This window comes from Triticum aestivum, chromosome 7B (assembly GCF_018294505.1).
Source record: "Triticum aestivum cultivar Chinese Spring chromosome 7B, IWGSC CS RefSeq v2.1, whole genome shotgun sequence".
NCBI lineage: Eukaryota > Viridiplantae > Streptophyta > Magnoliopsida > Poales > Poaceae > Triticum > Triticum aestivum.
Window position 1 is genome coordinate 565,715,143 of NC_057813.1, and position 11,924 is coordinate 565,727,066.

The 11,924-nt window shown below is 49.1% G+C and overlaps 1 pseudogene; it reads right to left on the reverse strand.

Annotated features, from left to right (window-relative positions):
• Positions 1 to 7,483: 7,483 nt before the first annotated feature.
• On the reverse strand, positions 7,484 to 11,655 carry LOC123158182 (F-box protein At5g03100-like; annotated as a pseudogene).
• Positions 11,656 to 11,924: the final 269 nt, after the last annotated feature.

Here is an 11,924-nt window from a genome sequence, read left to right on the forward strand (position 1 = left end):
AGCATAGTCGAGCTTAATGCCCATTTTGCCGCACCAAGATTTCACCTCGTCGACCATGAAATTCGAGCCATTATCGGTGATGATGCTGTGGGGGACACCGTATCGGTGTACGACCCCGGATATAAAATCTATAACTGGTCCGGATTCGGCCGTTTTCACTGGTTTGGCTTCTATCCATTTGGTGAACTTGTCAACCATGACCAATAAGTATTTTTCCTTATGGCTTCCCCCTTTAAGGGGTCCAACCATATTCAACCCCCAGACCCCGAAGGGCCAAGTTATGGGGATTGTTTGGAGAGCGGTAGGGGGCATATGGCTCTGATTGGCGAAGAGCTGGCAACCGACGCAGTGTTGGACAAGGTCCTGTGCGTCTGCTCGGGCCGTCGGCCAATAGAAACCTGTACGGAAGGCCTTGCTGACTAGTGCTCGAGCCGCAGCGTGGTGCCCGCCCAGTCCGGCGTGGATTTCAGCCAAGAGCTGCCGCCCTTCCTCTTCGGAGATGCACCTTTGGAGCACTCCGGTAGTACTTTTCTTATAGAGTTCTCCTTCATGGACTTTGTAAGCTTTAGAGCGCCGGACAATGCAGCGTGCTTCATTTTGGTCTTCAGGGAGCTCCTGCCTATTTAGGTAGGCCAAGAAAGGCTCAGTCCACGAGGCGATGACAGCCATTATTTCGTGGGCTGACGATGTTATTTCGGTGGTAGAACCTCCGACTATGTCTGATAGTTCGGAATCTGGGGATGTATTCGGATCCGTGCTGGTATTGCCGGACTCCCCTTCCCATACCACGGATGGCTTGAACAGCCTTTCCAGGAATATGTTAGGTGGGACGGGGTCGCGTTTAGCGCCGATGCGTGCAAGGACATCTGCCGCTTGATTGTTTTCTCGAGCCACATGGTGGAATTCGAGCCCCTCGAACCGAGCTGACATTTTAAGGACGGCATTGCGATAGGCCGCCATTTTCGGATCCTTGGCATCAAAGTCTCCATTTATTTGTGATATTGCGAGGTTTGAATCCCCGCGCACCTCTAGGCGTTGAATGCCCATAGAGACTGCCATCCGGAGACCGTGCAACAGAGCCTCGTATTCGGCTGCATTGTTGGAGTCTGTGTATAATATTTGGAGGACGTACTGGACCGTGTCCCCGGTGGGAGAAGTCAGGACTACACCTGCTCCCAATCCGGCCAGCATTTTAGAGCCGTCAAAGTGCATGATCCAGTTAGAGTACGCGCCGTACTCTTTAGGGAGTTCGGCTTCCGTCCATTCGGCGACGAAGTCGGCTAATACTTGCGACTTGATAGCCCGCCGAGGCTTGTATGTTATGTTAAACAGAAGGAGTTCGATGGCCCATTTAGCAATCCGGCCCGTGGCATCGCGATTATTTATTATATCGTTGAGTGGTACTTCGGAGGCCACCGTAATCGAACACTCTTGAAAGTAGTGTCATAGCTTTCGGGATGCCATGAAGACTGCGTATGCGATTTTTTGATAGTGTGGGTATCATGATTTGCATGGGGTGAGGACCGTGGATACGTAATAAACCGGCTTCTGTAGCGGGAATTTGTATCCGTCAACCTCTCATTCGACAACGAGTGCTGCGCTTACAACTTGATGTGTTGCAGCTATGTACAGCAGCATAGGTTCGCCGATAGTTGGCGCTGTTAGGACTGGATTACTGGCCAATAAGGTCTTTATTTCATCTAGTCCGGCCGCGGCTGCATCCGTCCACACGAAGTGTTCGGTGCGCCGAAGGAGGCGATAAAGAGGCAATGCCTTTTCTCCTAACCCGGAGATAAAGCGGCTCAAAGCAGCCACGCATCCAGCTAATTTCTGGATGTGTTTGAGGTCTGTTGGTATAGCCAACTATGACAAAGCTCGGATTTTTGCCGGATTAGCTTCAATTCCTCTATTGGAAACGATGAAGCCCAGCAGTTTTCCAGAGGGGACGCCGAAAACGCATTTCTCCGGATTCAGCTTGATGTCGTATGTTCGTAAGTTGTCGAACGTAAGCCTCAAGTCATCAATTAGGGTTTCGACGTGTCTTGTTTTGACGACGACGTCGTCCACGTATGCCTCCACTGTTTTGCCGATTTGCTTTTCCAGGCATGTTTGAATCATGCGTTGATAGGTTGCTCCGGCATTCTTAAGCCCGAAAGGCATAGTGTTGAAGCAGAAAGGGCCGTATGGCATTATGAAAGCTGTTGCAGCTTGGTCGGATTCTGCCATCTTTATTTGATGGTATCCAGAGTATGCGTCGAGGAAACACAGCGAGTCGTGTCCGGCTGTGGCATCGATGATTTGATCGATGCGAGGGAGGGGAAAGGGATCCTTGGGGCAAGCCTTGTTAAGGTCTTTGAAGTCGACGCATAGGCGCCAGGATTTGTCCTTCTTTGGTACCATTACCAGGTTCGCCAGCCAATCCAGATGTTTGATATCTCTGATGAATCCGGCCTCAAGTAACTTGGCTAGCTCCTCCCCCATGGCTTGCCGTTTGGGCTCCGAAAATCGCCTTAGGGTCTGTTTAACAGGTTTGTATCCCTTTAGTATGTTAAGGCTGTGTTCGGCCAATCCACGTGGGATGCCCGGCATGTCCGATGGGTGCCAGGCGAAGATATCCCAATTCTCGCGTAAGAAGTCGCGCAGTGCGGCGTCCATAGCGGGGTTCAACTGTGTCCCGATGGAAGCTGTCTTCATGGGGTCCGTTGGGTGGACTTGGAATTTGACTATCTCATCTGCGGGTTTGAATGAGGTGGACTTGGGTCGCTTGTCGAGTATCACGTCGTCCCTGTCCACGGTGGCGCGTAGCGTGGTTAATTCTTCTGCCGCTAGGGCTTCGGATAATGCTTCCAAGGCCAGCGCTGCGGTTTTGTTTTCGGCGCGGAGTGCGACGTCCGGATCACTAGCTAGAGTGATGATTCCATTGGGTCCGGGCATTTTAAGCTTCATGTACCCGTAATGGGGTATGGCTTGAAAGCTTGCAAACGCGTCCCGCCCTAGAAGGGCGTGGTATCCGCTGTTGAAAGGAGCCACTTGGAATGTGATTTCTTCGGACCTGTAATTCTCTGGGGTGCCGAATACCACGTCGAGTGTGATTTTTCCCGCACACCGAGCCTCCCGACTAGGGATAATTCCCCTGAAGGTTGTGCCACTTTGTTCAATGCGGCTTTTGTCAATCTCCATCTTTTTGAGGGTTTCTTCATAGATTAGGTTTAATCCGCTTCCGCCGTCCATGAGTACTTTAGTGAGCCGAAAGCCATCCACTATTGGGCTGAGGACCAGAGCGGCCGGCGCCCGGACGGACTGGAATTGGGGTTCGTCACTGGCATTGAAGGTTATAGCAGTGTCGTTCCACGGATTTACTTTTGCCACATGGCAAATTTCAACGGAGCTTCAATGCACTCGCTTGCACCTATTGTTTGAGGCGAAGGTCTCGAAGATTGTTAGCACTGTATTGTGTTCTTTGGCGGGATGTGGTTCTGCTTTATGGCTCTCGAGGAGATCCTCGCCACTCTTAGCTACCTGCCGGAGTATCCAACATGCTCTAAGGCTATGGGTCGGCGTAGCGTCCGGCGTGCTGTGAAGCTTACACGGCCCGTTGAGCCATCCTTCCAATACGGTTCCACGCCCTGGGGCGGGCCTTGGTTTCTTGGGAATTGAGTTGGTTGACTTACGAGAGTTCGACCGTTTAGTTCGGACAAAGGTTCCGGTGAGGGCCGTACCATCCCAAAATTCTGTCTGGGTTTTCCAGGCAGTTTCCATCGCACAGTACTTTTGTACTATGGTTGCCAAGTCTGTAAGGTGCTCTATGTCATGGCGACTTATAGCATTAAGGAGTCCTTTGTTCGTGCAGTTTTTGCAGAAAAGAGAGACTACGTCCTCCTTGTGGCAGTCCTTGACCTTATTAAGAGCAAGGAGAAATCTGGCCCAGTAACGATGTACCGTCTCCTGGGGCTCCTGCCGGACACGGGAGAGACGGATTAAGTCCGAGCGGGCGTCATTGGCTGAAGCCGGATTTTGATCCGATCTGACGCCCGGGGGCACGGGAAGTACCGAGCCTGACAGTTCGGGATCTGGAGTATTACCTAATCCCTTTGGCCCAGCGCCCGATTCTAAGTCCGGGACCTGGGTCATGTAGTCCTTTGGGTGGGTGTTCGGCTCACTGAATTCGGTGATCCGAACATAATTCGTCCTCAAAGTTGAGGGGCGACCCACGTGTGATTCCTCCACTACTGCTATCTCATAGGTGGCCGGCGGGGATCTAATGTCCCTCTGGTCGGGTTTAAGCCCAATCCGGTCATAGTCCATAGCGACTCCCAAGGCGGCGATGCGATCCAAGAGCTCGTTAAGAGAGAAGAGCTCCATCGGATCCATCTGTTCGGAAAGCTCCGAACCAATGCGAAGGTTATGCGTGATGACCCGAGAGGCCATCGTCGGCGCGACAGCCGATGGGGCGGTCATAATGAAGCCGCCAAGCCGGAGAGTCTGGCCTACAGCCAGCGCTCCCCCAGAAGTGATATCGTCCTTGACAACGAGACGAGCCATCGAGCCCTTGCAGCGGCGACACAGAGGAACTCTCAATGAAAGCACCAATGTCGGTGTCAAAACCGGCGGATCTCGGGTAGGGGGTCCTGATCTGTGCGTCTTAGGCTGATGGTAACAGGAAGCAAGGGACACAATGTTTACCCAGGTTCGGGCCCTCTCGATGGAGGTAAAACCCTACTTCCTTCTTGATTAATATTGAAGATATGTGGAATACAAGAGTAGATCTACCACGAGATCGTAGAGGCTAAACCCTAAGAGCTAGCCTATGATGGTATGATTGTAATTGTGATTGGCCTTCTAAGGACCATACTCTCCTGTTTATATAGACACAGGAGAGCTAGGGTTTACATGGAGTCGGTTTACAAGGAAGGAAACACAATATCCGGATCGTCAAGCTTGTCTTCCACGCAAAGGAGAGTCCCATCCGGACACGAGCCGAAGTCTTGAGTCTTGTATCTTGACGCTTCTATAGTCCGGACGATGAATATAGTCCAGCTGTCCGGATACCCCCTTATCCAGGACTCCCTCAATGGCAGCATGGCAGCGAGCTTCGCGGAGGGGGGTGGGTATGCGTGAACGTGCCCATTTTTTGAGGCGGGAATAAGATTTTTTGAGCGCGGCGACGAGGGAAGCGGCTGCGTTGGAAGGCGAGGAGGGCTATGAGGCCCAAATTTGGTTGATGATGTCGCTGCAGGGTCGGAAGCTAGCCCAGCCAGGCTCAAATTTGAAAAAAAGAGCGTGGGATGGTGGTGGTGACGTGGATGAGGAGTGGGACGTGATCGGAGGTGAAGCGTGTGCGAGAGGAAAGCGAGGTGTTAGGGAAGGCGTCCGCCCAAGCAAGGTTATAGAAAACACGATCTAGCCGTTCTAAGGTGGGGGTGACTCGATTGTTCGACCAGGTGAATCTGCGATCAAGTAGGGGCAGTTCGATGACAGCTAGATCATCTAAGGTTTGGTTAAAAGCATTGGCTTCGGCGTGGTGGAACACAGGGTTGTTTTTTTCAGAGGGGAAGCGGATGAGGTTGAGGTCACTAGCGATAATCTAGGGGGTGTCATCGGGTTGTGAGATGGATGAGAGCTTGTTTAAAAAGGCTTGCTTGAGTGATCGTGCTGATGGAGCGTAGATGTTGGTGATGGCAATGTGTTGGGCACACGCAGTTGATTGTAGGAGTAGGGTAGAAGAGAAGGTTACATGTGAATAAGAAACGACTTGGAAAAACACAGAGTTGATGGCAAAGATAGTACCACCCGCGGTCCCGACCGCTGGTAGCGAGAAAGCTTGATCAAGTGTTCGTGGCAGAAAGGATTTTAGTTTAGAGTCAGGGAGAGTGTGGAGTTTTGATTCTTGCAAGAGGGTTATATGCGGCTTAGTCGTCACCAGTTTAGAGAGAACGTCGGAGCATTTATCGTTATCGCTAAGACCATGTACGTTCCAGGAGTAAATTAAGAAGTCGTCATTACTCATAGAGTTTGCTACAGCACCAACTGAGCAGCGGCAGGGTATAACAGGCGTACATGCACAAAAGCTACGAGCGGAGACAAGAGTAGCAGTGGTACAAACTATAGAAGTCTCGATAACCAAAAGTACACGGTAACGGCAGCGACATGTAGTGAAACTAAGGGTGGCGGAGAGAACACGCCACCGGGCCAAGAACACTAGGAGTGCAGATCATGGAGCTTCGTCGTCACCAGAGGCAGAAGCCTCGGACCCAAGGATGGCATCCACCTGGCCGTCGTCGGCACCACAAAGCAGCGCAATGGCCGCAAGATCTTCGGCGAAGGCAGGACGGACATCGGACTCGTGGAGGCGGGCCTCGTGAATGGCGCGGTCAATGGCCGAGCCGACGTCCGCAGTAGAGAGGCGGGCCGCCTTGGCCTTGACGGCTTTGGCGAGCATGGGGGAGTACTATGACACCTCCATGGTCTTAACTGGGAGAGTGCACACAAATTACTACACGGAAACTACAGGTATCTAAATACCAATGGGAATATGCATGTGATGTCACAATACACATTGGCAAAGAAATGCAGATGTTCCAACTAAAGCAAATGTCAAATATTACAGTCTAAAGTTTACCCAAGCCGTGACATAAGAACACAACAACCAAGAGTATCTCAAAGTACATCGACATCACGGCATCGACACGATGATCTATCAAAGGGGTCACTAACAGTTAGATCATGGATGTGCCCTATATGTATCCCGTCATCGTGGTAAGAAGCATGGGTAAAATTAAACTGAGCACCTTGAGAAGCCCTGTTATCCAGCTATAGTTTCATTGGTTGGCTAGCTATCCATTCAGAAATGCATTTCTTTCGACCTTCTGATTTGCGTGTTGCAAACTCCATTTGTTCTAGCGCTTTTGCGTTCAACAGAAAGAACATTGCAAAATTAACATCTCTCGGTGATCCATGATAATTTATCAGCACAACCTTTTTGAGATGGAGCTCCAAAGATTCAATATAACCAAGTGGAAAATGGTGTCGTGCTCTTTTTGATGCCCCATCCCGGAATAACTGAAATGTGATTTGTAGTTAGATTGGGATATTGTTCGACATAGAGTGATTGATGTGTTGATGGCGCAAGAAGAAAATGAATGAAGCAAGTAGCCATAAGATAAAGAGGCCTCTAAAAGATTGATTGAAAAAAAAAATCTCACCAAAACATATAACTTCTCCAAGCAAGGAAAGAATGTCACGAAGTCAATGGAATCATCAACACTTGGAGGGGACATGCGCAAAACCAAAACTTTAACTGCCCGCACCACATTCACCAAATTGACAGCAACAATTCCCTGAATTAAGTAACCTAAAATCTTAAAAGTGCACGCGCACTATTTGGCAAGACCGAGCGGCCGGCTCCTAGTCGCACGATCTCTCGGTGTCGTCCCACCTGCAGGTGCTACTTGGTCGGGGGAGACACTCGCTACGCGACACGCGATTACTCTCTCGTCCTTTTTTCTCGACTGATTCCCTCCTGCGGCGCTGCCCCTGCTTCTCGCCTTCCTTCCCCATGGCGCCGCCCTGCTGCTCTCCTTCCCTTCCTTCCCATGGCGCCGCCCTGCTGATCTCCTTCCCTTCCTCCCCATGGCGCCCCCTGCTGCTCTCCTTCCCTTCCTTCCCATGGCTCTGCCATGCTCTTCCCCTTCCTCCCCATGGCGCCCGCCTGCTCCTTCCCTTCCTCGCCATAGTCGACGTTGCTGCTGCTGCAGATGGCTGGGCCAAGGACGACGGAGCGGCTGCCGTAGAGGGCGGCCTGTGCGGCGCGCCAAGAACGACGGTCCAGGCCACCACAGCATCATCGACAACCTGTCTCGTTGCTCCTTCCCCAACCAGATCCAGCCCCCTCACGGCCATGATGAACACATAGTCAGAGAATCTTCAGATCCCCAACCAGGTTCGTCCCTGTGGATTAACATCCATGGATCTGTAGTTCATCTGCTAGGGGAAGGTAGAGCACTAGCCCCAGCGGCTTTTCACATGATTTTTGCTGATTTTGAGAGGGGGAATTGCTATGTGTAGTCAGTCTGTTTTTTTGTGCAACTAGGGCGCCGTTCCTGTGCAATTTATCATAGCCACTAGCCAAATTTGTAAGTCAGTTTTTGGTGTTAGTTCTGTGCAACTAGGGATGCCTCCCTGTGCAACTAGGGTGCCTTCCTGTGCAATCTATTACATCTGCTAGCCAAATTTTGTAAGCAAACTAGGCAAAGTAAATTTTGTTTTCTGTATATCATTTTTTGGTGTTAGTTCTGTGCAACTAGGGGTTCCTTCACAATCTATCATATCTTTGTAGCCCAATTTGTAAGGAAACTAGGTAAATAATTTTCATTATCTGTATATCAGTTTTTGGTGTCAGTTCTGTGCAACTTGGGGAGCCTTCCTGTGCAATCTATCATATCTTCTAGCCAAATTTGTAAGCAAACTAGGCAAATAATTTTATTTTAGTTCTGTGCAACTAGGGCCTGGGATCCTGCGCAACTAGAGATACATTACTGTGCAACCATAGGAAATGTGCCTGGTAGTGAAACAGAGGTTCATATTTTCTTTTTCTTTTTATCCTATGGCCATTTATTTTATGCTCCTTTCTTTTACCCTCTGAGTAGTTCAATATTTTTTGTTCATTGTAGGGTTCTCCAAATAGGACCTCTCGGCGGAACTCAAAATGGGCGGCGAAGCGGCAACCACATGGCGCTGATAATGACGGGGATGGAGAGGATGATGATGTGTCCCAGAGAGTATATAAATGAGCTGGCATCCTCAGGCTTTTTCTAGTTGCACAAGAGTACCTGATTAGTTGGCATCCTCAACATTTCTAGTTGCACAATACCATCCAACTAGTTGCATCCTTAGTCTTTTTGTAGCTGCGTTGACACCCTCTTCTTCTAGAAGCCTGAAACCTGAATGTGCAATTTTTTGATGGGTCATGCAAGTGCTGAATATATCTTTTCCCAAGAGTATCTAATTAATTGGCATCCTCAAGATTTATAGTTGCACAAGAGTATTCAATTAGTTGGCATCCTCAACATTTCTAGTTGCACAGGAGTATTTAATTAGTTGGCATCCTGAGCATTTTCTAGTTACACAATAGCATCTAACTAGTTGACATCCTCAGTCTTTCTAGTTGCACAAGAGTAACTATTTTAGTTGGCATCCTCTGCATTTTGTAGTTGCACAACTAACATAATATCAAGTTGGCATCATCAACATATTTTATCCGGTTTTTTAAAGGACAACAAATATTTTTTTATGCAGTGTTAACTAATCACCTTTGGCACCTTTTGTTTGCAAAAACTCAGGTGATCACGTCAGAATGTGATCACCTTTGGCACCGTTTTCGGATGACAGGAAATAGAATTTCATCTCCTTTTCTATTTCACTTTTAGTATATAGAACATCCTATAGAACATATTTCCCCTGTTGCAATAGAACATATTGATGTTCAGTTGGCAGGAGAACTAATTGCACACACGATGATGTTTGTTGGCTTGTAATGCAGTCTACTTGCACACACAATAATGTTTAGTTGGTAGGAAAACTAGTTGCACACACAAATGCTCAGTTGACTTGTAATGTAGTCTAGTCGCACACACATTGATGTTTAGTTGGCAGGACTAGTTACACACACATATACTCAGTTGGCGCGGCAATGTAGTCTAGTTGCACACACATTGATGTTTAGTTGGCAAAACTATTGGCACACACATATGCTTAGTTGGCGTGACAATGTAGTCTCGTTGCACACACATTGATGTTTAGTTGGCAGGACTAGTTACACACATATACTCAGTTGGCGTGGTAATGTAGTCTAGTTACACACACATTAATGTTTACAGGTGAGACCCTCAAGATGCACATCTCACTAGCTGGGTTGGATGGAAAGGGGTGCTAGCAATGAAAACTACACATCCACGGATATGAGGAAAGTTACACATGCACATCAACCGTTAGGTAGTTGGCTGGGAGGACAGTTTTCGAAGTTGCACATCCACTGCTTGGCAGTTGGCCGAGGTAGCAAACAGTAAAAATTGCACTTCCAACTAGAGGAGAAAAGTTGCACATCGACTACTAAGCGGTTGGCTGGGGACAGCAGACATAGTTGCACATCTCACTTGATAGTGGGTAGTTTGAGGTGAGGTGTCATCATTGAAAACTGCACATCCATGGATAAAGAAAAAGTTGCACATCGACTATTAGGTAGTTGCACATCAACAACTAGCCAGTTGCACAAAACGGGGACAAAATTGCACAAAAAAAGGTTTATCGAAACATATCCATGTGGGATCTAGTTTCGAAGAGCACATCGCGAGGATTTCAGCAGTGAAAGCGGATCTTAATTTCGACTTTTCGTTCAAAAGTTATGGCTTTTCTAAAAAATTTAAATCTGAATTAAATGCGTTCACACATGTTCGTGTGTGTGCTTTTGCAATTCTGGTTAAACATGTCGTGTAGTCTTTGTCTTTTTCTGGCTAGGAGGACAAAATAATTCCTAATTTGTTTGATTAAGGCAAAAACATACTAAAAATGGAGAGGCCGCCACGGATTCCTATCGAGCGCCCAGCCGCTCGGTAGACACGTCCATTAAGTAATACGCACAATTGCTTACCACAGAATCTGCAAGGCATAACACACCTAAAAAAAAGAAGTTGCGGTTACCTGAAGAACATTTGCTTCAAGCTTGCCTTTGGTGAACCCTTCTGGCAGAGAACCCAAGAAATCCAGTTTGAGTGCGCAAAGCACACGGACTGATAGGCCGTAATTTCTCCCACATAGAAACAACTTCTCTAGGAGAGGGGCGTCCTCAACAATGACTTCTCGCAACAATACATCTGTCCAACCAGAACCAGACGACACCCCTAGCCTCCTAAGGGTGGACGAGTTGATCCGAACACCACGGGCACCTTCCAATCCACTAAGTTCCAAGCTCTCCAGCACGGTGCATCCCGCAAGAAGGCCATGGAGGAAGCCCTCCGAGACGACGACACCTTTAAGTGTGAGTTTCTTGAGTTCGGGGAAATGTAGATCGCCGGCCAAGGTGGTAGTGGAGGGGAAATGGGTCACGTAGCAGGTGCACTTGATGCTGAGGATGCGGAGCTTGGGCAAAAGCCGGAGCAAGGACAGTGGCAGCGCATACGGAACTTCCCACGTTGGCACAAACCGAAGTTTCTGGCAAATTTCCTCGTGCTTTAGCCACAGATCGAACTCGGAGAGGCCTTTGAAGGCCGGCGACTCGAGCCAGCCGTTCAGCAATGGGAAGACGTAGTCAGATTTGTAGCCGTATCAGATCAGGGCAAGCCGGCGGCAGGGCGCCTGGTGCTCGGCGAGAATGCGGGAGACGAGGCCGGAAGGGGCAGGCTCGTCTTTGCGGCGGAGCTCGACGTCGAGGTTGAGGGGACCGGAGCGAAAGAGGTGGCGCCACCCGGTGGAGAGGATCTGGGTGCGGGCGCCGTCCTCGGTGGGGAGGAGCGAGATGATGTCGCAGAGAACGTCGTCGGGTAGGTTGCTGATCAGGTCGGGACCTTCTCCGACTTCGCGCTTGCCGCTCGCCGGTGGTCGGACGCCGGCGACCAACTCGGCCTCCTGACATTTTCGCTTTTTGGCTCTGCGGATAGCCATCGCCGCCGCCAGCCGGGGAAAGAGAATGCGTCTGTGTTTACAAAATGGTGAGGAGATTTCGTGAAATCCAATGTGTCCGGCTTTTGCGAAATCACTAATTAAATACTTCCTCCGTTTCAGGTGTATTTATTTTTTATAAATTTCATAAGGTGCATTTCTAATTCCTCATAATTTCGTTTTTACCATTTATGAAAAAGAAAAGGTATCTCTCATCCGATTGTATCCATCTCTTCTTCTTGTTGAGAAAAAATGAAAGTATTTCTCCTCCG